This window comes from Phyllobates terribilis, unplaced genomic scaffold (genome assembly GCF_046119375.1).
Source record: "Phyllobates terribilis strain yellow unplaced genomic scaffold, ASM4611937v1 Scaffold_11__3_contigs__length_659146591, whole genome shotgun sequence".
In the NCBI taxonomy this organism is placed as follows: domain Eukaryota; kingdom Metazoa; phylum Chordata; class Amphibia; order Anura; family Dendrobatidae; genus Phyllobates; species Phyllobates terribilis.
Window position 1 is genome coordinate 62,482,780 of NW_027362771.1, and position 27,382 is coordinate 62,510,161.

Here is a 27,382-nt window from a genome sequence, read left to right on the forward strand (position 1 = left end):
TTTGTCCCCTTTTATGCCCATATCAGCCAGAGATGCAGATGTTTTATGTGCAGCATGAGATGGTGCATTATCATGCAGAAAAATGATCTTGCTGTGAAATACACGGTTCTTCTTCTTGAACCATGGCAGGAAGTGCTGTTTGAGAAAATCCACATACATTATGGAGTTCATCTTTAGCGCCTTCAGGGATCCTAAAGGGGCCGACAATCTCTCTCCCCATGATTCCAGCCCAAAACATTACTCCACCTCCTCCTTTTTGGCGCTGTAGCCGTGTTTGCGTGGGGTGTCCATCAACCAGCCATCCTCCTCTCCATTCATCTGGACCATCGAGCGCTGCACGGCACTCATCCGTGAACAAAACAGTTTTGAAATCAGTCTTCATGTAATGTTTGGCCCACTGAAGCCGTTTCTGCTTGTGTGAAGTGGATAGAGGAGGTCGACAGGATGGCGTATGCACAGCTGCAAACCTCTGAAGGACCCTGCATCTTGTTGTTCGGGGGACGTTGGAGGCACAAGCAGCTTCAAAAACTTGTCTGCTGCTATGACAAGGCTTTTTTGCCGCTGCTCTTTCAACCTGACGTAATTGCCTGTAGGAAAGAGTCCTCAATTTGCCCTTATCAGCACGCACACGTGTGTACTGTGAATCAGCTACATACTTCTTGATTGCCAAGACACTTCATCCTGATCATCGCACAATGTTGATTGTAGTCATGCCTTGACCTAAACACTCCACAATTTGTTGCTTCTCAGCAGCCGACACATCCTTTTTCTTTCCCATTTTGGCAGAAAATGTAGGCTGCTTAATAATGTGAGAGAGCCTTCTTAAGTAGTCTTGCCTTTCATTGGACACACCTGCCAAACTAATTAGCACAGGTGTCTGCAATTGCTTACAGTGATATAAAGAGCCCTGACACACATCACCATCAATGAGTTTAACTGACAAACAAACAAATTCTTCCCTTATCACTCCTAAACACTTTTTGCATAATAATTTGGAACGCGGTGTACATGTGCTTTTCCACAAAACACCAGTGGTTCACGTAGTGAATCTTACAGTTCTAACTTGCCAACCGTGGTCTGTATGGAATTGTTCAATAAAGGGCCCAAAATTAAGATAACATAGATGGGAGAGGTCTCTATGAATAGGAATTCCAAAGTATTTGATACCCTGTGAGGGCCAGGCAAAGGGAAAGTTGGACTGGATGGAATCCTATATGGATTTAGGGAGGGAGACATCGAGGGCCTCAGACTTCGCTGCATTGATTTTAAAATTTTACCATGTAACAAAGTGATCTATTTCAGCCATAACAGCAGGGATGGATATATGTGATTGAGTGATATATACTAGGACATCATCAGCAAATAGAGAGCACTTGTACTCGGTGCCTCCCACCTCAATCCACCTAATATTGGGGTTATGGCGAATTGATGAGAGCAGGTGCTCCGTCACTAGGATGTATAAGAGAGGGGACAGAGGACATCCCTGCCTTGTCCCATTGGTGATTGTGAAAGGTGATGAAAATGTTCTGACGCACCCCCTGGGCCTTGGGACACCCGGAGCCGGACCCTTTTTGGTGGATGCTGGTGGTTGTAGTCTTCGTGGCGGCGATCCGGTTCCGTGGCTCAGGGCGGTCAAACCAGTGGCGGAACTATTTATGTGGTTTTGATGTTTAAATGTCCGACTACGCCACCCGTGGATTGCGGTCAGAGTGAACCGCCGCTACAGGGCAGACCGCTAAGGCTGGTGTTGTGGGTGCAGCAGAGCGTAGCATAACTCCCCACGGGAGGAGTATAGCCTCAGGGCAGTGTATGCGGATTATGGGGGTGATGGTGCAGGGCAGCAGCAGTAACGACACGGAGTCAGTGATGCAGTTCAGGGCCTTTACTCACAGTTCTTATTATCCAGACCACGTCTGCAGGTAACGGTTGCCCACGTCGTACTGTGCTCACCAGGTGAGGGGCTCAGACAACTCCCAGATAACTTTGGAGCGCTTCACAGGACCCCCTTTGTGTGTCCTTTGTCTGGCCTTTCTTACCAACACTTCTGTCCGGCTGCCTCGGGCCTCCTCTTGGTAAACTTGGCGCCAGTTTCCCTGACCCTATGTGGTGCCTTCCTAGCGGGTGGAGCAAGGGGCTGCGCCACATAAAATGTCAGAGCCTCCGGTTTCTAGCTGAGGGTCGTTTCCTGCCTCCACTAGTTCGGGGACCGGTCTCCCCCTTTGGCCTGACCCCTCCACGCAGGTGGATTCGGGCGTGCGGTGGCGACTCGCCCGTCCGCACCCCTGGGATCCCTTCATTCCTCGTTCCTGGAGCCTTCTCCGCTCCTCTTCCTTCCTTCTCCCTCTTGCAGGCCTGGGCCTCTGTTACTAGGCCCGCCTCCAGAGCAGAGCTCATGCAGAGCCCCTGCTCCCTGCCACTTCTGCTCAGACTTCTCTGCACTGAACTAAGATGGTGCCCACCTTTTATACTCCCTTCTCAATGCACCCAGGAACTGCTTCCTCCCTGCTCCTGCACTACAGGGTTCCCCTTCCTCAGTGTTCCCTCCCCCCACTCCAGCCAGGGACAGGGACTGTCGTGCCCATCTCAGGGGCATATTGGTCGCCCTGCCCCACGGCAATGTGGTGTAATACATGCAGGTGTCGGGTCCTGATCCACACTCCATCCTTACCTGAGAGTGAGATATCACACCTCTGGGTGAGGTGCAATACGTCTGTAGCAACCGAGCCCTCAGGGTGCTACAGTTCCATTTATCTTCAGCCTAGGTGACGTATTGCGATACAGGGCCTTGATTTTGGCTATAAAAGGGTCCCCTAGACCCCTACCCCAAGCTCTTTAAGAGAATCATATATGGCGTGCCAGGAGACTCTATGGAATGCTTTCTCAGCATCCAACGAGAGTATCTAATTACAAATTTTTAACTGCATCTAGCCCAGGAAATACTTTGTGCCTAGTAGCAGTGTCTGCTAGTCAGCGGATTATCCCAGCTGTTAAGCAAGCTACACCACCTGTAGTTTAGACACTTAATTTTTTCAAAGGAAATGCTTCGGGACCATGGGAGGCACCCCAAGGCATAGGGGCTGGGACTGGCAGTAGGATGCCTTGCGGTGGACAGCCGAGCTCGATCCTTATAAAAGCTTTTTAACTGCAGCAGCTTTAGTGGACGCTACTGGAGCTGGAATTACCGCGGCTGCTGGCATGAGACTTGCCCTCCAATAGATCCTTGTAAATGGATTTAAAGTGTATTCATTCAAATTAGAGAGACAATTTAAATTAAAAAGCTTAGAGCTGCCTCCACCACAGGGGGGCTCGCTCGACCCACCAGCGGACAGGCACCAGTATTGGGAGAGGGGGGCTGGCCGTCAGGGTTCACCGCGGCTCTGGCACAAACCCGGCGACACGGAGGTGGCACGGGCAGGAGCGGACTGGCCGTGTCGGCTTCTCACTTTTTGGATTTTAGAAGGGCATGACATGCCTATATCTGTGTCTCCCCCTCCTTTTACTCCTCCACCTCTTTTATTTTCGCATGACTATATGTACTTGTCACTTTTCCATGTGTTAGTTATGTCTTCTGAGCAGTTTGTCAGCTTTTGGACACCTTTGAAGGTGTTTTCTATGTGTTTCTATGTGTTTTTGTTTGCCTGCCATTGGTTTTAACGGTGTTCTAAGGTGTTCGACGAACAGTTCGACGAACAGTTCGGCGAACACACGGGTGTTCGACGAACCGAACCGAACTCGAACACTACGGGGGTGGCTCAACACTAGTTAGTACCCACAGTAATTTTAGGGTGACTTTCACGACGGTCAATGTCCACAATAATTACTCCCTGTGCCGGTAGTTCAACTTTACCAATTTTAATGGTCATCTCCTTGAACACGGGTAAGCCACTACTGGCGATGATGCTCAAGTTACTGTCTGGATACCGTGTGATATCAGCATCAGCCCAATACTGCTTAAAAAGTTCATAAGGGATAGTGGTTACTTGCGACCCAGTATCCAGCAAGGCGCTCATGGGGATACCGTCCAGCACCACGGGTAAAACCGGGCGCCGCCCAACGTACTTATCACGCCAATTATAAGGGCCTGGTGATCTTATGCCTGGGGGTCGGCCCTCTGCCCCAGGTTGGACCCGTTTAAATTACAGTACCTGGAAATGTGTCCGGGCTGGTTGCATCGACGGCAAATGGGCTGTCCATCCTCTGCGTAGCGGACTGTGGGCCTCCCTCGGAACGACGGGATCCTCCTCTGTTGACGCCACGGGACATCCTCCGGACTTGAAGCCAGCTCGATGGGTCTTGACGGGTCCACTTGTAACGCCTGGACGGTCCTGGTCAACGCCGCGACGCTCCTGGTCAGCTCCTGGACTTGGTGGTGCAGATCTTTCAACGGGGCTTGTTTCAGGGCCTGTGCATCAGCCCCCACAGAGTCCATAGAGGAGGGCGCCACCTCCTGGTGGTAGGTGAGAGCAGGGCGCCGGGGGTTTATAGCGCCACTTGTTGCGGATTCACGGAGCACCCTTATGGCCCTGTCCTTGAATTGGGCAAAGGTCAGATCAGGGTTCTGAAAGAACATGAGGCGCAGCTGGGTCCTGTGGGCGCTAGACAGCAGACCTTCTATGAACTGTTCTGTTAGGAGCTTATCCGTATCCTGCACGCTGCCTGGGTCAGCTTGTTGGATGGCCATCAAGGCTTCCTGCAAATTTAGTGCATAGTCTCTGATGCTGTCCTGTGCCCGCTGCATCCATAGAACCTCATTTTAATTTCAGCGGAGGTACGTGTGTCAAAGGTACCCCGCAGCCGGGCCAGAATACCCTTCATGGTCCTTTTCTCCTCAGTGGGCCATGATTTTACCTCCCTTTGGGCTGCGCCAGTTAACTGCCCTGTTAGTATGCTGACCTTCTGTTCCTCTGTCAGGGGGTAGACTTGGAACAAACTGTACAGCCTTTCCTTGAAGTCAGTTAGGGCATGGGGCTCCCCTGAGTACTTAGGCAGCCAGGTCACCCAAGGGATGCAGGGAAGGGAAAATGGCATCACCGCTGCTGCAGCTGCGCTGGTGGTAGTGGGCGCCTCCGTGTCCGACATCTTCCTCCCCCCTAGTTAAGCGTGGCCTACCTTCCGACGATCCTCTTCTGTAGGCTGCGGCTCCGCTGCTGCTGCTCTGGACGAGGACCTTGCGTCGCGTCCTGATGACGTCAGCGTCGCTCTCTCTCCCTTCCAGGACCTTGCGCAGCGTCGGTGCGTGGGGCGGAGCTACGGATCTCACGCGGTTTGGACGTCCACGCCCCTCTTCTTCCCGCGCGGCGTCCTGAAGATGGCGTCCGACGGCGGGTAAATGACTTTGGATGGCGGAAAAACGGCTGAAGATGGCGGGAACCGACTGAAGATGGCGGGAAACGGCTCCGGATGGCGGGAACCTTCACCACGGCAGGTACGACAGTCTTTTGAAGGCACGCAGTACCCGGTGGTTGCGGGCACGAAATCCTGCCGACTACGCCAAAGCTGACTCGCCCCCTGGGCCTTGGGGCACTCGGATCCGGGCAATAGGGAAACGGTGGGAGTAGTAGTGGCAACCCGGTTCTGTGGCTCAGGGTGGTCAGGCCAGTGGTAGTCCGTTATGTGCTGATGATTATGTCCGACTACTCCACCCGTGGATTTGCGGTCATTAGGAACCGCCGCTGCAAGGCAGACCGCTGGGGCTGATGATGTATGCAGCTGGGATGGTGTGACTCCCCACGGGAAGAGTGCGGCCCCAGGGCAGTATAATGGATGGTGGGAGTGATGGTGGTGAGAGTCCCAGTGCCGCTAGTGCTGGAGGAGCAAGGAGCACACAGACAACAGGTTGCAGTTCAGGGTCTTTACTAGAACAGGTAAACTGACCCACAAACAGTCCCGGCTAGGAGGGGACCTGGATGTCTGAGAGCAATGGGGAAATTGGCCCTGGTCAGGGTGAGGGTGTAGGCCTACCGTGCTTTCTGCGCTCCTTCTGGCTTTCTCCTCCTGATAGGGTAACAGCCCACGTTTCCGAGCTTTCCGTGTACTCTCGCCTGTATGGCCTGCGACGTGGGTTCCTTTCTGCTCCCGGCCTTGTACGGCTTTACTGGTCCCTTCTGTTGTGGCAGAGCCTCCAGGTTTCTTAGGCCGAGGAACGTACAGTCCCCTGCGGACTGGTTATCTGCTGTAGGATGTGGAATCCTCCCAGCCTCAGACACCAAAGTCTGGTAAATTAAGTCCTTTATCTGCCAAGACAGGCTCACTTCGCCTCTTGTCTCTGGCTTGTGGCTCTCTTCCTGCCACACTTCCTCTTAGGTGCAATACAACTTTCTGTCCCTGCTCTGCTCCGGGACACATTTCAGTGCTGAGACAGGTCATCCAGTTCTCTCTAACCCTGCCCCCAGCACCAGCTTTTATAGGGGCAGCCTGCTCCCCCTACTGGCCTGAGACATTAGGTACTGCATGCTAATGTTCCCCTGACTAGAGAACCTCCCCCTTGCTCTCAGACACAGCTTTATTACACTTGTGGCATCCAGGCCAGGGTGACACAAATGCCAAGAGTGTGCAAAGCAGTCATCAAAGCAAAAGGTGGCTACTTTGATGAACCTAGAATAAAAGACATATTTTCAGTTGTTTCACACTTTTTTTGTTAAGTATATAATTCCACATGTGTTAATTCATAGTTTTGATGCCTTCAGTGTGAATGTACAATTTTCAAAGTTATGAAAATACAGAAAAATCTTTAAATGAGAAGGTGTGTCCAAACTTTTGGTCTGTACTGTATGCTCCCCCATCCCAGATCGGCTCCCACGCATGCACAGTTGCGAGTGTGCACGCAATTGGGAGCGTGGGAGCTGATCGTCACTCAGCAAGCGCAGGAGCTGATCGTCACTGTGCATGTGCGGCTTTACAATACACATTGCACAAGCGTGGGTGACAGCATACAGTGTGCAAGCGCGGGACCGCGACAAGCCTATTCATGTGACATTGGAGCAAACCAGGGACAATTCAAATTGAGTGGTCGGCAACCAGCCGGACTGAATAAAGAAAGGAACACCCCTATGACTTAACGAGCAAGTAATTTTTAAGTAAGGTTTTTGCATAAGATTATAGCACCGATTTTAATGCAAAAAGCATGTTAGTGATGCATATTGCATATTGCATCACTAACACTAACCTGGGGGCAGTTTACATGCTCCAACTGACATGACAGGTTCCCTTTAAAGTAAAGCGCAGAAAACCAATGAAATGGCATGAAAAAAAATAAGTTTATAGTACAAATTCCAAAAGAACATTTGAAGTCAATGCTTTAAACATTTTTATAGTTAGATTTCACGATAGCAGAACATGATGCTCGGGTAACCTCACCAACAGTCTAGGACACCGTATCAGTAATATTACCTCAAGCATAATAAATACATAAGATTATTACAACTACTGCTTTACTTATTTGTACAACATATAAAAGTTATCTGTGCTTAATTTTCTGCAGCAGCTTTTCAAGGCATCTGTATCTTATGAAACTGTTAGCAAATGCATCCAGCGGAAGAAAATACTTAAAATCCATTAAAACTTTCAACTTCACTTCCTACTTGTTAACACACAAAATAGAAATTGCACATAAGTTCAGAATGCATTCTCCACCCAATTCCACGCGTTCTGCACAATCTTACAACTCCACAAACCTGTCAATGAACAGGTAGTCTTAAATAGCCTTTTCTGATTCTATTTTTCTCATATAGACAGTGTCCTTGCAATTGGTGCTAGTAAGAAAACTGAATTATGCTACAATAATTTGTTCTTCTGATAAGAAAGGAAGATTTAGTAGGAAAATAAATTAGTTCCTGAGGATAGAATATTATTTTGCCACTCATGGACATAGAGATTTATTGCCAGTTTTACAGACATAGCTTAATATTCTTATGTCTAAAAAGGTAGACTGTCAATGTGCATCAGAGATAGATTACAGATTAGTGATTAGTTCTTCTTCGGTCTTTTGGCTGGGGACTTACAAAGGTTGTTCAATATGTTTATATTTATAACTTACTGTACATGCTTTGAACAAGTCAGGTCATCAATGTGAGATCACTTGGGTTCCAATATCCAGCACCCCTAACAGTCAGCTGTTATAATTAGTGTTGAGAGAACATGCTCGACACTGCTCGGTACTCGCCCGAGCATCACACTACTCGGGATGTTCGGCGAGCACCGAGCATTTCCGGGTTACTCGGGCGGGAGCTCGGGTCTCCGCCCTGCATGTTTGGAGCTCTTTACAGAGCCAATGAACATGCAGGGATTGCCAGCCAGTCACTGTAATGTCGCAGCCATGTTGGTTGTGGGCATTACATTGATTGGCTGGCCGCACAGCGTCACCTCGAGTATTTAAAACCGGGCGCCGCCATCTTGGACACAGACGGCTGGGATCAGACAGTGCAGGGACAGCGCTGCTGATTTAGGGAGAGATTTATACTGCGAAATAGTTAGTGTAGGGTCTGTAATGGCTGCCAGATCAAAGAACAGTCCTTCTCAGGACTAATATCCATCCCAGATATCAGGTAGGCAGGCAGGCTGTATAGGAAACGCAGTGGTTATACCAGCAAATGCTGCATTACAGTCCTGTGTGCTCCTGTTGCTGAAATTGCTGGACTTAGCACCAGGTCTCGGGGGCCAGGAAAAATCCTTTTTTTTCATCTAAATCCTATTTTTTTTTCCCTCCTTCACACTGTACAAATACCCGTCTTATTAGTCTTATTAACCTCCCCCCCCCCCAAAAAAAAAAAGTGTGTCTCTGATTTTTCAGACACAAAAATATCTGTTGAAAATAGTCTGGTGTAAGCTAGAGAAACAGAAGTGTGGTTTTGCAGTTCCACAGTTCAAACCTCTGTATTATCCACTTTTGGGCCATTTGTATCTAAAAGAAACAGTTTGAGTGTGTCGCTCACTGTTCAGCCGCAAATATATCTATTTAAAATTGTCTGGTGTACCCCAGTAAACAATAACTGTCGTTTTTTACATTCCACGGTAAAACATCTCTATTATTCAGCTTTTGGTATTTTTTCCGTAAAAAAAAACAGTAATAGTTTCTCCCTGATTGTTCAGATTGTTTAAAAGAGTCGTGTGTAGGCCAGAGAAACAGAAATGTGGTTTTCCTTTTCCACTGTTCTAATCTACTTTTTATTACCCTTTTTCCATTGAAAGTGCGAGTGTAAGCTATTTTACTTCCTTTACAATGGGCAAGGCGCGTGGCAAGGGACGTGGAACTGGACGCTCTGGTAATGGTGCGTGCAGAGGACGGGGCCGAGGCCAAGGTGAAAATGTGCCACAACCAACAGCCACATCTTCTCACTCCCACTTCTTGACCGAATTACTAGGGAAGCACAGAACAACACCAGTATTGCGAACTGATCAGTGTGAGCAGGTTATTAATTGGATAGCAGATAATACCTCCAGTTACCAGGGCACCACCACCTCCGGTCTGTCTTCCACATGGTCAACTCTTAGTAGCCGAGAGTCTCGACCGCATACTCCTCCTCACCCTGATGCTCCTTCCTCCCACCATGCCGAGTGTCGTCAGACAGCAACTGATCCCACAGTTGGACACTCTGAAGAGCTGTTCACTGGTCCATTTCCAGATTTGTGCCCCTCGACTGCTCCGCTTGAAGTGGTGGAAGAGGAGATCCCACGTAGCGATGCCCAAATATTTGAACAGCCACGGCCACAGGAAGTCGACACTTGCAATTTGTCACAAGAGGTGAACGATGACGAGACACAGTTGCCAGGAAGTGAGGAGGAGGATCGTGGTGTGCAAGTGGAAGAGGAGGAGGTGGTGGATGATCTAGTAACTGACGCAACGTGGCAGGAGGACATGCTGAGCGAGGCCAGCAGCACACAGGGTGAGGGAGGCAGAGTACCCCAACAGGCAGGAAGAAGCAGTGTGGTGGCCGCACACAGAAGTCAAGCAACAGTTCCCCGTAACACTAACACGAGGGACGTTGCAAGTAAAACCTGTAGGTCTTCCAGAGTATGGAATTTTTTTAAAGACTCAGCTGATAACCCCAAAAAGGCCATTTGTACCACCTGCCAGGCCAACATCAGCAGGGGTGACAAAACTACCACCCTGACCACCACCAGCATGATCACGTACATGGCAGCAAAGCACCCGACTTTGTGGGGTGAACCGCAAGGTCCACGACCAGTGTCAGCGGGTGTCACCACTGCTTCTTCCGCTGTTGTGCATGCAATAGAACCCCCTGTTGTGTGTGCAAGGCAATCCCCTGTCCATACTGCATGCAAAGATGCCCCCTCTTCTCAGTAATCACTTGTTATGGCAGTTTCTCAAGAAACTGCATTAATGTCCACGTCCACGTCCCACCGCAGCATTCAATTGTCCATATCCCAGACCTTTGAACAAAAGCGGAAACGCAGCCAACGCCCCACAGGCCACAGTACTAAATTCGCACATTTCATGACTGCTTGCTTTGGAAATGCTGCCTTTTAGGCTGGTGGAGACGGAATCCTTCCGCAACCTTATGGCGGTGGCAGTCCCTCGGTACTCGGTCCCCAGCCGACACTATTTTGCCAGTGTGCCATCCCCACACTACACAAGCACGTGTCCCAAAACATCTGCCGTGCCCTCAATAACGCAGTTACTGGGAGAGTCCACCTGACAACGGACACGTGGACCAGTGCTTGTGGACAGGGACAGTACATCTCCCTGACGGCGCACTGGGTAAACATAGTGGAAGCCATGACCCAGTCGGACCTTGGGATCAAACACATCCTCCCCACACCGAGGATTGCGGGCCCTATGTCAGTCAGAGTTGCCCCCACAGTGTACAGCTCCTGCGCATCATCCTTCTCCTCCTGCTCCTCCTCATGTTCAGTCTCCATCTCAGATATCACCACATCAGTTACAGGCTGGAATCACTGCAGTACTGCCTCCGCCAAGCGGCAACAAGCTGTGCTGAAACTCATAAGCTTAGGTGAGAAACCTCACACTGCTTGTGAGTTGTGGACAGCTGTGAAAGAGCAGGCAGATCTGTGGCTGACACCGCTGATCCTACATCCAGACATGGTCGTGTGTGACAATGGCCGTAACCTGGTGGCGGCTCTGAGGCGAGGCGAGATCACACACGTACCATGCCTGGCTCACGTGCTTAACCTTGTGGTTCAGCGGTTTCTTAAATCGTACCCCGAGTTGCCAGATCTGCTCGTCAAACTACGCCGCCTGTCAGCTCATTTTCACAAGTTGGCTACAGTTTCCGCCGCCCTTGCTGTGTTGCAGCAACGTTTGCAGCTTCCGTCACACCGACTGGTGTGTGATGTCCCCACACGTTGAAACTGTACCCTCCACATGTTGCAAAGGATTTGTGAGCAGAAGAGAGCAGTTGTGGAGTACCAGCTGCAACAAGGCCGTCGATATTCAGGTCAGACTCCACACATAAGACCTCAGGAGTGGACCTGGATGTCTGACATATGTACCATCTTGACAAACTTTGAGGAGTCCACTAAGATGGTGAGTGGCTATGACGCCATCATTAGCATCAGCATTCCACTTGTCTGTATTTTGCAACGCTCTCTGCAGAGAATTAAAGAAGGCATTGCAGCCAGAGTATTATGAGATGGATCAAGAAGCCGTAGCGGTCAATTACACACAGCCCAGTCTCATCTCATCCCAACGTGCATTGGGGGACAATGAGTGAGAGGAGGAGGAGGAAGAATAGGAGCTTGTATCATGCGCTGTAGATGATAGTACCTGTACTACTGTCATACCGTCGGTTCAGCTTGGGTGGCCTGAGGACAAGGGGGGAGGAGGAGGAGGAGAGCATGGTCAGTCGTCATCTTGGTGAGGACACGGAAGTCTTGCCCGTTACTAGTCTGGCACGCATGGCTGACTTTATGTTACGCTGCCTTAACCGTGACCCTCGCGTTGTCAAAATGTTGGGTGACAGTCATTACTGGTTGGTGACACTTTTAGACCCCCGCTACAAGGAGAACTTTCACTCTCTTATTCCTGAGGTGGAGAAGTCTACAAAAATGGGGCAGTACCAAAAGGCCCTTGCTGCAGAACTGTTAAAAAAATTCCCATCTGAACAACCTAGCGGCAGAGGTCACAGTTCGTTGACCAACCAAGGTGTACAGGCGAGAGAGATGCAACTTCAATCAAGCAGAGGCAGGGGAACAATGTCAGCATTCTGGGACAGTTTTTTGAGACCCGCCCAGCTTACAGGCCCTGAGGCGCGGGGTACTCTCACAAGGAGTGGAAAGTTTCAAAAGATGGCGAGGGAGTACTTTGTCGACCATACCAGCGTCCTCCGTGATTCCTCTGTGCCTTTTAATTATTGGGTATCCAAGCTGGACACTTGAAATGAACTCGCTCTGTACGCCTTGGAGGTCCTGGCCTGTCCTGCCGCTAGCATGTTATCGGAGTGTGTTTTTAGTGCCACTGTGGAAATTATAACTGATAAGCGCACTCGCCTGTCAACTGACAATGCTAACCAGCTGACCCTTATCAAAATGAACAAGGGCTGGATTGGGCCAGAGTTCTCATCACCACCAAATGACAGCAGAGTAATATAAAGTCAAATCCACTGTTTTATTTCGGGAGGTGTATTCCCATGCACCGCTTCACACCCACACATGGGTATACGCTTCCTCATTTTGGCTGTTTTATGATCTTCTCCTTATCCTCAGCCTCCACCACTACTATACCACCAGGGTGACCATGTTCCATGTTGCCATTATTGAAAGTTCCTCCGTCCTAATTTTTGACAGATTCTTGTTAAGCTACTGTGACCTCCACCACTTTTCCAAGGGGCATTAAAACCGTCTTGTTAAGCTACTGTGACCTCCACGTCTCTTCAAAGGGGCATTAAAACTGTCTTCTTAAGCCACTCTGAACTCCACAGCTCTTCCAAAGGGCATTGAAATGTTGTTTTTAATTACCTCTAACCTCCACGACTCTTCCAATGGGCATTGCATTTCCTCCTAATTTTAGTCAGCTTTTGCTTTTTCAATGCAAAGGTGAAAACTAAGGGAGACCCACTCCCCAATAATGGGTAGAAGGTTTTTAGTACGCTGTAATCCACGTCTGTTTCAAGGGGCATTGCAGTTCCTCATAATTTTTGGAAAGCCTTCCATTCACTCCTTAGGCCAACAGTGTACAGGAGACCCAGTTGCTATAAATGGAAAAAACGGTTTAGTTAAGGCCCTCTGTCCTCCATGTCATTTCCAAGGGGCATTGGAGTGCCTCGAAATTTTTGGTAGGCATTGCACTCACTGTATGCCCTACAACTGTGTAGCCGAACTGCTCCTTTTGTTACAGAAACATATCCTACAAGACATATGTGGTTGACAGGCCTGGTATTGATGTGAATGGTCCCTGTTCCTCCTGCTCTTTCTCCTTTGCCACCACCTCATCCATCATTTATCACCTGAAGCTTAGTTTTAACGGGAGTCATAGAACTGGGATAGTAGCAGGAAATCATCCAGCAATCCTCGGAGGAGGTAGGATATGCACCAAAACGCTGACCACCTCAGGCCTAGCCGCTACTACATACATGCGCTTGCATTCCAAGAAAACAAAGCAGATGCTAACTTCTATCATCATCATCATGCTCCTCACCTTGGCCCTCTCAACTCCCCTGATGGAGAAGCCAGGGCCCACCGGAGGAGTGTGGTTCTCTGGTGGACTCGTCCAATGCTGCCCTAAAGCAGGCCAGGCTAAGAAAAGTGTGTGGGAAGGTGACAGGAGAAACAGGGGTAGCTGGGGACTGTTTATGGACACCCGGCCTCCCCCAAGCGGCTGGGGACTGTGTGTGGACACCCGGCCGCGGGGCGGCTGGGGACCGAGTATGGACACCCGGCCGCCCCCTGGCAGCTGGGGACAGAGCGTGGACATCCGGCCGCTGGGCGGCTGGGGACTGAGTATGGATACCTCGCTGCCAAAGCAGCCATGAGGTAGTGGCCAGCTTCGACCTCCTCCAAACTAAAAGGCCCCATTTCAAGTGCAAGCTAGCAGTATGGCATTGCAGCCTGGGGGTGGGTGGGTGGCAGGCTGCACACTTACGCTTACACTTACAAACAGATGCTAACTTCTATCATGATCATCATGCTCCTCACCTTGGCACTCTCAACTCCTCTGATGGAGAAGCCAGTGCCCACCAGAGGAGTCTCTGGTTGTCTGGTGGGCTTGTCCAATGCTGCTATAAAGCAGGCCAGGCTAAGAAAATTGTGGGGAAGCTTCCCGGGACAAATACTGGCGGCTGGGGACTGAGTATGGAGACCTCGCCGCCGACGCAGCCATGAGGTAGTGGCCAGCTTCGGCCTCCTCCAAACTAAAAGGCCCCATTTCAAGTGCAAGCTTGCAGTATTGCATTGCAGCCTGCGGGTGGGTGGGTGGTTGGCTGCATATTTGCGCTTGCATTGCAAGGAATGGGGGAGGTACAATTGAACACTGCCCTGGGACAAGGACTTGCACGGGGATAGTTGCAAGTCTGCATCTTCTGATGCGGCAAGGATCACTTCTAATGGGCACACTTTTAGGCAGTGACCTGGGTGTCAGAGATGCTTCCAGGGTCTTCCCCATGCTGTTCCCATGTCTTTTCAGCACTGTATGCATGTGTCACACAGCACATGGTCAGATAAGGTTGTAAAATGTTAAAATGACATTTCCCGGTGAATGCATTTGTCACGGTTGAAAGCAAAAGTGCAAAAACGCATAAAAAATGCTACTTGTGAACATAGCCCAAGGTGTGGAGGGGTATTTTTTTGGGGGGTTATTTATTTTACCTTTTACACAAGTCTTTAACCTGGAAAGGAACTTCCTTAACATATTTCACAGGAAAGCAGTTTCAGTTTCGTTTTTGAATGTTTTATTGTGAGCCCTTAAAAGTGGCTTAATACCTCTGACCACGTTGTTGACAGCAGTGACCTGGGGGTCAGAAATGCTTCCTGGTGCGATCCTCATGCTGTCCCCATGTTATTTGAGCACTGTCACTATCATTTTGAGCACTTGTTAGGCTTTTAAAAGACTGCCGGGGATGCAGCTGCAAAAATGCTCGGGTCTCCCATAGACTAACATTGGGCTCATTGCTCGGGTCGAGCACCCGAGTATCACGGCGAGCTTGGCCCGAGCTTCGAGCACCCGAGCATTTTAGTGCTCGCTCAACACTAATGGCCACTCGTTTTTCTTAGCTGCTTTTTTTCTTGCCATAATACAAATTCTAACAATCTATATAGTAGGACTATCATCTGTGTATCCACCAAACTTCTGCACAACACAAGTGATGGTCCCAACCCCATTTATAAGGCAAGAAATTCCACTTATTAAACCTGACTGGGCACACCTGTGAGGTGAAAACCATTTCCGGTGACTACCTCTTGAAGCTCATCAAGAGAATGTCAAGAGTGTGCAAAGCAGTCATCAAAGCAAAAGGTGGCTACTTTGAAGAACCTTGAATATAAGACATATTTTCAGTTGTTTCACACTTTTTTGTTAATTATATAATTCCACATGTGTTAATTCATAGTTTTGATGCCTTCAGTGTGAATGTACAATTTTCATAGTTATGAAAATACAGAAAAATCTTTAAATAAGAAGGTGTGTCCAAACTTTTGGTCTGTACTGTATATATATATATATACACACACATACATACACACACATACTGTGTATATATATATATATATATATATATATATATATATATATATATATATACATACACACACAGTATGTATATATATATTAATTGATTACCAAGTGTATAGATTCCATATACTCTTTGCACAAGCACTTTATGTTAATTTATATATATAGATTTTTTGTGTTTTTTTATGACACATATTTATTTAAATAAGCTGCTGATAGAGGTGATCATGTGTATTTGTATAATATTGGCAATTTAAATTTGGTTGGCACAATATATTTTTTTTTTCCAGGGAAGACTCATGTGTAATATTTATTGTGGACATCCCCCTCCCCTTCCAGAGCTGTATTTTAAGTATGCTTTTTATATATATTTTTAATTGTTTGTCTTGCTGTCTGTTTTTATCTGTCTTGATTGAATAAAATATATGAATTACACTTGATAGTGTTGTAGTCCCTTGTTATACCTTTCTTTTGTGGTTTGTATTTGGATAAGAGGGAAGTCTGCAAAGAAGAGCTGTGGATATGAAAAACCACCATGGCATCTGGACAAGATGGAGATGAAAAGAAAGAAACTATTCAATCTGAGAAGATATCAACTATAAGGTATCTGGATATAAATGTTTACTTATTGATACTGACTGAAACACCTCCCTTCCCCGGCAGAGGCGCCGACTCTCTCACTGCCACAGCCGTCTGCCGGAGTGTCTCACTCCTCCTTCCTCCTTTCTCTGTGACACTGCCTGGGGCTCATTTTAGGCATAAAAATTTATATATATTGTAATTTTTTACATTTTAAAAATTACAAAAAGGAAAATGGACTGATGCAAAAGTTTAGGCACTCTTGGAGATTTCTGTGCTCAGATAACTTTGACCAAGGTTTCAGACATTAATTAGCTTTTTAGGGTTATAGTTTGTTCACTATTCTTGTTAGGAAAGGCCAGGTGATGCAAATTTCCAAGCTTTATAAAAACTCAGCCTTTACAAAAACTTCTCTAACCTTGTGCCAAAAAAAAGCAACCATGGGTTCTTCCAAGCAGCTGCCTAGCACTCTAAAAATGGTTGAGGCCCACAAAGCAGGAGAAGGGTATAAGAGGATAGCAAAGCGTTTTCAAGTTGTCCTTTCCTCAGTTCGAAATGTATTTAAGAAATGGCAGTAATAGGAACAGTGGAAGTCAAGATAAGGTCTGGAAGGAAAATTTCAGTGATAGCTGCTTGTAGGATTGTTAGATAGGCAAATCAGAACCCCTGCTTGACTGCAAAAGACCTTCAGAAAGATTTAACAGACTCTTGCGTTGTGGTACATTGGTCTGCTATTCTGAGAAACCTACACAAATATGGCCTTTATCGAAGAGTCAGAAGAAAACCTTTCCTGCCTCTTCACCATAAAATTCAGTGTCAGAAGTATGCAAAAGAAAATCTAAACAAGCCTGATGCATTTTGGAAACAAGTCCTGTGGACCGATGAGATTAAAATAGAACTCTTTGGCCACAATGATCAAAGACATTTGTGGAGAAAAAGGGCACAGAATTTCAGGAAAAAACATCTTGCCAACCATTTATCATGGGGGTGGATCTATCATGCTTTGGGGTCTTGTGCAGCCAATGGCATGGGGAGCATTTCATAAGTAGAGGAAAGAATGGATTCTATGAAATTTCAACAAATTCTTGATGCAAACCTAACACCTTCTGTAAGAAAGCTGAATTTGAAAAGAGGATGGCTTCTACAAATGGATAATGATCCTAAACACACATCAAAATCCACAATAGACTACCTCTAAAGGCGCAAGCTGAAGGTTTAACAATGGCCATCATAGTCCCCTGATCTGAACAACATTGAAAATCTGTGAATAGACCTCAAAGTAGCAGTGCATGCAAGACTACCCATGAATATCACAGAATTGGAAGAATTTTCCCAGGAAAAATGGATAAAAACCCTCAAACAAGAATTAAAAGACTATTGTCTGGCTAAAAAAGGCTTTTACAAGCTGTGATACTTACAAAATGGGGTGCTACTAGATACTAATTGTGCAGGGTGCCCAAACTTTTGCATCAGCCCATTTTCCTTCTTGCAATTTTTAAATTCAAACAAATTACAGTATATATTTTTTTTGACTAAAATACTAAGGAAATGTGTCATCTTTAACTTTAGTCATTTTATCTTCAACTTACTTAACTGTTCACAATAACAGTAATTTTGACCAGGGGTGCCCAAACTTTTCCATACCTCTGTATTTATGTACTGAGGATGATTTTGGTTTCATATTCATGTACTGATGATGGCTTAGGTGATGAATACAGCTACAACAACCATCACTACATGAAGATGTCACCACAACCATTATCAGTACAACAATACAAGACCAGAACCACCATCAGTACATGAATATGCCATCACAACCAATATCCACACAGGGATATGAAACCAGAACTACCATCAGTTTTGTTGCAAACTGTATTTGTTGCATGACGGATATAAAAGCCATTATACGTATTACTTTATAATGGGGTCTGTTTAGCTTCCATTGAGGTATCCTCCAAATGCTGCACAACTTAATTGAAACCAAATGGCCCTCATTATAGTTAAGTAATATTAGTTTCCATGACTGTACTTGGGTTTAACATTTAAAATATAGGATGTCAGTGATGAATATCACTATTTTTCCCTGGTGTCATATAAATGGTCCGTAAACAATGAACGATTCCATATCTAACTATGAAAACACACTCCCTGTTGAGTCTCACCTCTAAAGTACATCACTTTTACACTTTTCTTTTACTTTTGCTGGTATTTTTTGATGAAACAGTTCATAATTTTAGGGGAAGTAGTCATCAGAGCTTGTTACCTGACCCATCGGAGATGGAGAGGGGGAGCATTAGAGATCCTGTTAACTTAGTCTCTGACCCATTCCTTTAAATGAGGCTGAGGGTTCATGTGAAAGGAGGGGTGCTACTATATAGTACTACTACTAGCACTAATAATGATTGCCCAAATGACTATTGGTTAAATGCACCTGCTGGGCTAAACTTTCTAACAGTTACCCCTTTGTATGTTTACTTTAGACTTCTCTCAGACACACGCCAATTGTGAAGACACAGGGTCTTCCGAGAGCATAATACTGCTCGGACCACACAGGGTGAGGGTAAAACAGTGTGGCAATACTTTATTGAACCACCAAGCAGACAATAAACACATAGAACTTTCAAATTCACTTCAAATTTACTTCAATCAATCTACATATTGCCGACTAGATAGGGATCATGCCACTCTCTTTAGGTGTGCTTTGAAGAAACAGTTGAGAGAAGGTAGTATCATTGCAGTAAAGACATTTGAACATTTGCCCTCAGAACATTCCATCTTGCTCATTTAACATGGGTTATATATATAATCCAAAAGGGTGAGATAACTCTTTCCTCCAGATCCATCGACAGTCATTGGATCTCTATGTGAAAGACTCAGTACCCAAAAGAGCTTATTACTAGTGATGAGCGAGTACCATAATATTCGTAATCGCTATACTCGTACTTTGTAATAATCATGTATTCGTTCCGAATAGCGAGTACAATGTAAGTCAATGGGAAATGCGAGTAATTTTCTGCTGGACCCTACAAAGGGGTCTGGGGGCCTGAGGAAAAGGCTGGAATGGATGGGAAAGTGATGAAACAGAATGGGAAGAGCCTGGAGAATATGCCTGCATCCATTTCTGACTCACAAATGGTTTCTGGGAATAAGTTTGTCGCAGTATTACGCCACTTTTACAGACACACAAAAACAACTATCAAACCTACCTTAAATTGCATTTAACAGGCCAAAAAGGTTAAGAAACAGTTTTTTCCTGCATAATCACTTGTATATAAGACTAAATAAACTAGAGAAACCAAAAAAATATCCCTTTTAGCGTTTGTTCACACATACTGTTGTGGCTTTTTTTCGCCATTTACTATTGGGAGGATCCTAACATTTTGTAGGTCCCTCTGTCATACATCAATTTTAGTTCGCAATTCCCCAGCACTTTACAAACACAGCTAGAAAATACCAGTAGGTATGTTGATCTGTGACCTGAGAGGCCTCAGGTGGCTCTGTAACATGCGTTTTGGAGGGACAGCTGTTACTTAGACTTTTGGCCTGTCCCTCCATCGACACTCAGATAGTGGAATACATATTCCATAGCAGTTTACAATGTGCCCATTGTAGCATTGGGCTTGACCCTCCTCCTCCACCGTCATGTGATACTACAGCCCTAAATTCAAATGTTCAGAGGGCCTGCAGTAGGCAGGAAAGCTGAGTTTTTTGAGAGCCCTCGTGTGGCCCTGTAACATACATTTTGAAGTGCGCTCCTCTAGAAATTTTGGAGGTGCATCTTGTGTACATTTGAGAGTGTCCTCACTTATTCATATTGTAGGGCCCTCACTCTATTATTTAACTCATTTAAGGGCAGAGACTACAGAGAAAAAGGCCAAGAGACATGGAGTACTAGAAGGTAGCAGTGAGTGCAGCCTGCAATCCTCAGGTTTGGCCTAACACTGTGAACCGGAAAAATAAAGCTGCACTAGTCGACTGGATGACGAGCGCAAATATATCACTCGTCCAAGTCAATGGACAAAGGATATATGGTGCCCCCCCTCCAGGATGGGTTGGAGAAGCTTCTACAAATGGCTCAGAGATTTTGATTGTCAATATTCCCCAGATTATATAGGTAGAGAAGACTTCTTGATACTGTACTACTTGGTCCAGTGCAGAATGTGCATCGTATTTCCAAAAATTACTTCTGGGGGCTGTGTCATAGGTGCAGGAAGATTCCATGATAAGGGCCTCACACGACAAACATTATCTATGATGGAGTACTGCAGTAGTTGTGGCCCTCAATTCAAGTTTTCAGAGAGCCATCAGTCGGTCATCAACAGTCAGTGTAAATTTCTATTGAATATGTATCCCCTATCTCAGTCACAATGTGGCACAAGCCAGGCATGTTTTTTTGCCAAATAGGGTGACTGACAGTACAATTCTATTGAATATGTATCCCCTATCTCAGTCACAATGTGGCACAACCTGTGACAAGGACTTTCAATGAAAAATAGCTTGGTAGGACCACTGTACATTCCAGATTTGTCCACTGCACAATGTGCATAGGGTTTGTAAAAATTAGCCCTATGAACCGAGTCATGGTTGACGCAGGAAGTCACCATCTCAAGGGCCTCCAATCACAAATAGTAGTTAGACTAGAGTAGGAATACTATTCTGGTTTGTCCACTGCACAATGTGCATAGGGTTTGTAAAAATTAGCCCTATGGGCTGAGTCATGGTTGACGAAGCAAGGAAACAGGTTTTTATGGAAGAGGGTGACGTTAACAGCAGTAGCATGTATCTGCATCTTTGGTGAATTTAGGTTGGCTTGCTGTCATCTGCAGAGATTCCCAACTGTGGAGATATCCAGTCATTGTTGAATTTAATCAGAGTAAGTCTGTCTGCATTTTCCATGGAGAGGCGTGTGCGCCAATCAGTGATGATTGCCCAGCGGAACTGAAAACACACTTTGACACCACACTAGCAGCCAGGCAGGCCAGCATCTCCAAGGCATATAAGGAGAGGTCGGGCCAAGTGTTCAGCTTAGACACCCAATAATTAAAGGGAACTGAAGCATCAGAAAGGACGCATGTATGGTCACTTAAGTACCCCTTGACCATGTTCTGCAAATTATCCCTCCTTGGCATTGTTACAGGCACAGATAGCCCTTGCTGGTGTGCTGGTTTATTGAAAATTGCCCGATTTGTGCACATTTTCCCCCCACCTCTGTTGGAGCTGGTGTTTGTGTCTCTCCCCATTATCCCTTGGGGTTGAAAAGAGCCGGTACCTCTGCCACCAGCATTGTCTGAGGGTGATGTTCTCAGCAACTGATCTACAACGACCCTCTTGAACGGTTCCATTGTAAAACTCTTTGGTGACTCCAAAAGGAGAGAAGGAAATTTCTCCTTGTACCATGGATCAAGAAAGGTCAACCTGTATAAGTTGTTAGATAAAATGTGTATCACGCGAGGGTCTTGCCACAGACATACACTGTATCTATGCATCTATCTATCTATCTATCTATCTATCTATCTATCTATCTATCTATCTATCTATCTATTATATATCTATCATCTATCTATTTATTAGGAATGAACACATCTTTTGAAATTTAAATTTGCCAGCTTCATTGAATTTTCCCCAAAAATTTGATTTGGGCCAAATAAATTTGCTCGACTCTCAATATTGGATAGCTTGCAATTTCTGGGAAAACACACAGGGGTGGGGGGAGAGAAGAGAGACGGAGGACCCAGCTGACCATAATAGCTTATGTTGCACTCCAGGAGTCCAGTTGCCACAGTGACATTGCCTCCCTCACAAGGGGGTGATGCCATGCCTGGAAGCAAGGAAGGGTCCCCTAATCAGGTTTTGCTAGCATGCAATACTCTCCTGGCTCCAGGCCAGCAAGGGGAGCTCCTCCCCTTAGCAACTGGGATCTAGAGGCGGGGTTAGTTAGTGTGAGGAGAGCAGTCAGGACATCAACGAGGAAAGACCTAGGGAGTGGAGAAGCACGGCTGTTCACCCCAGAGGGAAGCGCAGAAGAACTGGACACCGTAGTCCGAGGTTGTGGGGCACCGAAAGCCCAGCAGCAGAAACTGGAGGGCAGGAGACTGCTGTTAGAACTCTCCTGTTGGTTTTTTTCTAGTTTGCTGGTCACATGTCCTTTTTTGCCTATTTAATCCGGCTCCACCCTCCTGGCCTTGCTGGACTTCATTGTATTACTACTCTTGAGCTAGCTTTGTGCTCTGTTACCTTTCTCTGCTAGTTTTGCTAGGTCTTCTGACCTCTATGTTCTATGTTGTGTGTTTGTCTTTTACTGCTACAATTTCTGCTAGGAGGTGTCCAACTTTATCCCAGTCCCTAGATCTTGTAGGGATCCCTCCCTTGCATCTATAGGTCTTCGTACAGACTTGCTGAGGACTTTAGCGGGTCTGATCGCAGGATTAGGTTCCCCGTTACATCGTAGGGATCCAGTTTAGTTCTATTGTAGGGACAGATCTCCTGTCTTTCCTTAGTGCTTGTAGCAGATCATAACAGTAAGTCCAGCCTAAAAAAAAATTTCTCTAAGGAAAGACCTCCAGTTTCCATCATGGTCTCGGTTCAAGATTTGGCTCAACGCTTGCAGGGACTCTCTCTGGAGGTGGCCGAGCTCCAACAACACGTGAGTAGCTGTTCTGGAGCACATTTTGTGGAGCCAAAGGTACATCTGCCTGATCTATTTTTTGGTGAACAACAAGATTTTTTTTCTTTTAAAAATGCTTGTTTATTGTATTTTCGTTTAAGACCCAGATCCTCTGGTGATGAATCACAGCGCATAGGGTTCATAATGTCACTTTTGCGCAAAGATCCTCAGGGATGGGCCTTTTCTCTACAACCTAGTGATCCGTGCTTTAGATCAGTGGATAGTTTTTTTTATGCTTTAGCTTTGTTGTACGATGATCCTGATCGTGTCTCATCTGCTGAGTCTGAATTGAGACATCTGAGGCAGGGATCAGGTAATGTGGAAAAATATTTTTCTCGCTACCGTCGGTGGTCTGCCCAGGTGGGGTGGAACGATTCAGCTTTGAAAAGTTTGTTTCTTGCAGGGCTAGGTGAAAGGGTAAAGGATTTGCTGATTGCTTATCCCACACCTGGAAACTTGCAGGAGGCAATGCAATTAGCTATATGGGTGGACAGGAGACTGCGTGCAAGGGTTAATGAGAGTAAATCCTCTGCCATGTCAGCTCCGAGTCTTGAGAGGGTCTGTGCTGACAAAGGAGAGCCGATGGAGATTGGGGCGATGGCACCCCACTCTCAGGAAAAAGACCGCAGGCTTTCCGGAGGTTTGTGCTTCTATTGCGGAAATTCTGGTCATTTCATTAAGAACTGTGTGCTTCGTATGAACAAAGAAAAAAAAATGGTCAGTCATGCACGTATAGCCTGTTTAAATATTAAGGGAGTATTCCTATCTGCTACTACCGCTGCTCAGGAAGAATTAATTGAATTTCGGGTATTTGTGGATTGTGGTTCTACTCTGAATGTGATTGATGGGGGATTCTTGGAAAAACTTAAATTTAAACCTAAACCTTTGTCATCCCCTATTGCTGTGGTTTATGTTGATGGCTCTCCCTTGAAGAGTGTTACTCACAAGGTCTGTGAATTTCCTCTCACTATTAATGGTATTCATCAAGAGAATTTGGATTTGGTAGTATTAAATAATTTGCCTTCTCCAGTAATTTTGGGGTTGCCCTGGTTAAAATTGCACAATCCTGTACTGGATTGGTCTACCAATGAAATTAAGTCCAGGCGCCCTAAATGTTATGACAAGTGTTGTAACGGACGTATTGCTGCGGTGGAAAAAGGGGAATTACCTGTACCTATTCAGGATTTTTGGAGAGTTTTTTCTGAGGAGGAGTCACAAATTTTGCCTCCCCATAGAGACTATGATTGTACCATTGAATTTGTCCTTGGAGCGACTATTCCTAAAAGTCGTTTATTTAATCTTACTATTCCTGAGAGAAAGGCTTTGGAGGAATACATACAGACAAGCTTGGCCGCCGGTCACATTAGGCCTTCCAAGTCTCCTGTGGCTGTTGGATTTTTTTTTTGTAAAAAAAAAAGATGGCGGTTTACGTCCTTGTCAGGACTTTCGTGAGATTAATAAAATTACTGTACGCAATCCTTACCCACTGCCATTGATTCCTGATTTGTTTAACCAGTTAGTGGGGGCCAAGTGTTTCTCTAAAATTGATCTCCGGGGGGCATTCAATTTGTTGCGCATGAAGGAGGGTGATGAATGGAAGACTGCTTTTAACACTCCTGTGGGTCATTTTGAGAATCTGGTTATGCCTTTTGGTCTTACCAATGCTCCAGCATTTTTTCAGAATCTTATAAATGACATCCTTAGACCTTTGATCGTCAAAAATGTGGTTGTGTATTTGGATGACATTCTGATTTATTCGCCTGATCTGGAGTCTCATTGGCGGAGCGTACGTGAGGTTTTACAGTTATTAATGGACAATTTGCTTTTTGCTAAGCTAGAGAAATGTGAGTTCGCTGTACAGAGAATTAGTTTTTGGGGTTACATTATCTCCAGTGAAGGTTTTGAGATGGACCCGGTTAAAGTTCAAGCTGTGCAGGAATGGCCTAGGCCTATTGGTTTGAAATCGATACAGAGGTTTTTGGGTTTCGCCAATTATTACAGAAAATTCATAAAAAAAAATTCTATTATTGTCAAACCGCTGACCGATCTCACCAGGAAAGGTGCTAATGCGGTTCAGTGGACTTCTGAGGCCATTGAAGCTTTTGTGTTTCTAGAGGAGAGGTTCACCTCTGCTCCCATCCTTATGCAGCCTGATGTGATTAAGACGTTTTTGGTTGAGGTTGATGCTTCTTCTGTGGGGGTCGGTGCGGTGTTGTCTCAGGAAAGCAAGGATGGAGTACATCCCTGTGCCTTTTTTTCCAAAAAAATTTCTGAGACTGAACCTAATTACGATATTGGTAATCGGGAATTGCTGGCTATTAAACTCTCATTTGAACACTGGCGTAATCTCTTGGAAGGTGCTGAATTTCCAATTCAGGTTTTCACTGATCATAAAAATCTGATCTATCTTGATGCTGCCAAGCGCTTGAATGCCCGTCAGGCTAGGTGGGCACTTTTTTTCTCGCGGTTTAATTTTTCCGTTACTTACATCCCGGGTACCAAGAATGTTAAAGCGGATGCTTTGTCTCGCAGCTTTTCTCCCATGGTCGGTGCTGAGGAGGAGGAGGAGAGCATTTTACAAGAAGGTGTTGTGACTGCTGCTTTGGACTCCGTTTTGGAGGATGAGATTCTTAAAGCTCAGGAGAATGCCCCATCTAGCACTCCCCATGGGAGGTTGTTTGTGCCTAGGACTTTTAGGAGAGATTTGTTTGTTGAGTGTCATGAGTCTCGGTTGGCAGGTCATCCAGGAATTTCTGAGACCAAGAGACTTGTGGGTCGCAGTTTTTGGTGGCCTGGATGGCAGAAGGAAGTCATTAAGTGGGTGCGTCAATGTACTGTGTGTGCTAGATCTAAGTCTTCGCATGCTCCTGCTGCGGGGTTGCTTTGCCCTCTGGAGGTTCCTAGTGCACCTTGGACACATCTGGCTATGGACTTTATTACTGACCTTCCCCCCTCTGAAGGTTTCACGGTCATCTGGGTGGTCGTGGACAGTTTTAGCAAGATGTGTCACTTGGTAAGGCCTTTGTCAAGGAAATTGTCAGACTACATGACGTTCCTACTGACATTGTTTCTGATAGGGGACCTCAGTTCGTGGCTCGTTTTTGGCGTGCCTTTTGTGACAGGTTGGGAGTTCATTTGTCGTTTTCATACGGATATCATCCTGAGTCTAATGGCCAGACAGAAAGAAAGAACCAGGATGTTGAGCAGTTCTTGCGTTGCTTTGTGGCAGACAATCAAGAGGGGTGGTCTGAGTTTCTGCCACTTGCTGAATTTGCTCTTAACAACCATACATCCTCTTCGGCTGGGTGTTCGCCTTTTTTTTGTTGTTCTGGGAGACATCCGTCTTTTGGGTCATTCTCCAAGTTGGTATTGGCTGTGCCTGAGGAGGAGAGTTTTCCGGTGATTTGGAGAGAGTTTGGACGGATGTGCGTGATAATCTTCAGGAGGCTAACAAAAAATCTCAGAGGTACTTTGATAGGAAACGGCAAGAGGTTTCATTTGCTATTGGTGACATGGTTTGGTTGTCCTCTAAGAATCTGCGATTGAGGATTCCTTCTAAAAAATTGGGTCCCAAGTTTGTAGGGCCCTTTAAGGTGCTTCAGATCGTTAACCAATCTGCTGTTAGGTTGGAGGTTCCTACCTCCTGGAAGATTAATCCGGTGTTTCATGTTTCTCTGTTGAAAAGAGCTGATGTGTCGGTTGGTGACACCTCTGCCACTGTTCCTCCGGTGGTGGAGGACGAGGAATATGAAATTTCCCGCATCCTAAATTCTAGACAGTATAGAGGGAGTTTGCAGTATCTAGTCGCTTGGAAGGGTTTCGGACCCGAGGATAACTCATGGGTGAGGGCGGATGATGTTTCTGCTTCCAGACTTGTCAGAGCGTTTCACAGGAGGTTTCCTGATAAGCCCGGGCCTAGGGGATCCGGAGGATCCTCTTAGAAGAGGGGGTACTGTTAGAACTCTCCTGTTGGATTTTTTCTAGTTTGCTGGTCACATGACCTTTTTTGCCTATTTAATCCGGCTCCACCCTCCTGGCCTTGCTGGACCTCATTGTATTACTACTCTTGAGCTAGCTTGGTGCTCTGTTACCTTTCTCTGTTAGTTTTGCTAGGTCTTCTGACCTCTATGTTCTATGTTGTGTGTTTGTCTTTTACTGCTACAATTTCTGCTAGGAGGTGTCCAACTTTATCCCAGTCCCTAGATCTTGTAGGGATCCCTCCCTTGCATCTATAGGTCTTCGTACAGACTAGCTGAGCACTTTAGCGCGTCTGATCGCAGGATCAGGTTCCCCGTTACATCGTAGGGATCCAGTTTAGTTCTATTGTAGGGACAGATCTCCTGTCTTTCCTTAGTGCTTGTAGCAGATCATAACAACTGCCGGTCTCCTGGCCCCATCAGATGCCCAGAGGCTCAGCAGCAACATAGGGCCCAGCACCGCCACGTGGGAGCGACATTCCAGGAAGGCCCGAGCTGCCTGCCATACGGGTGAGCACAAAG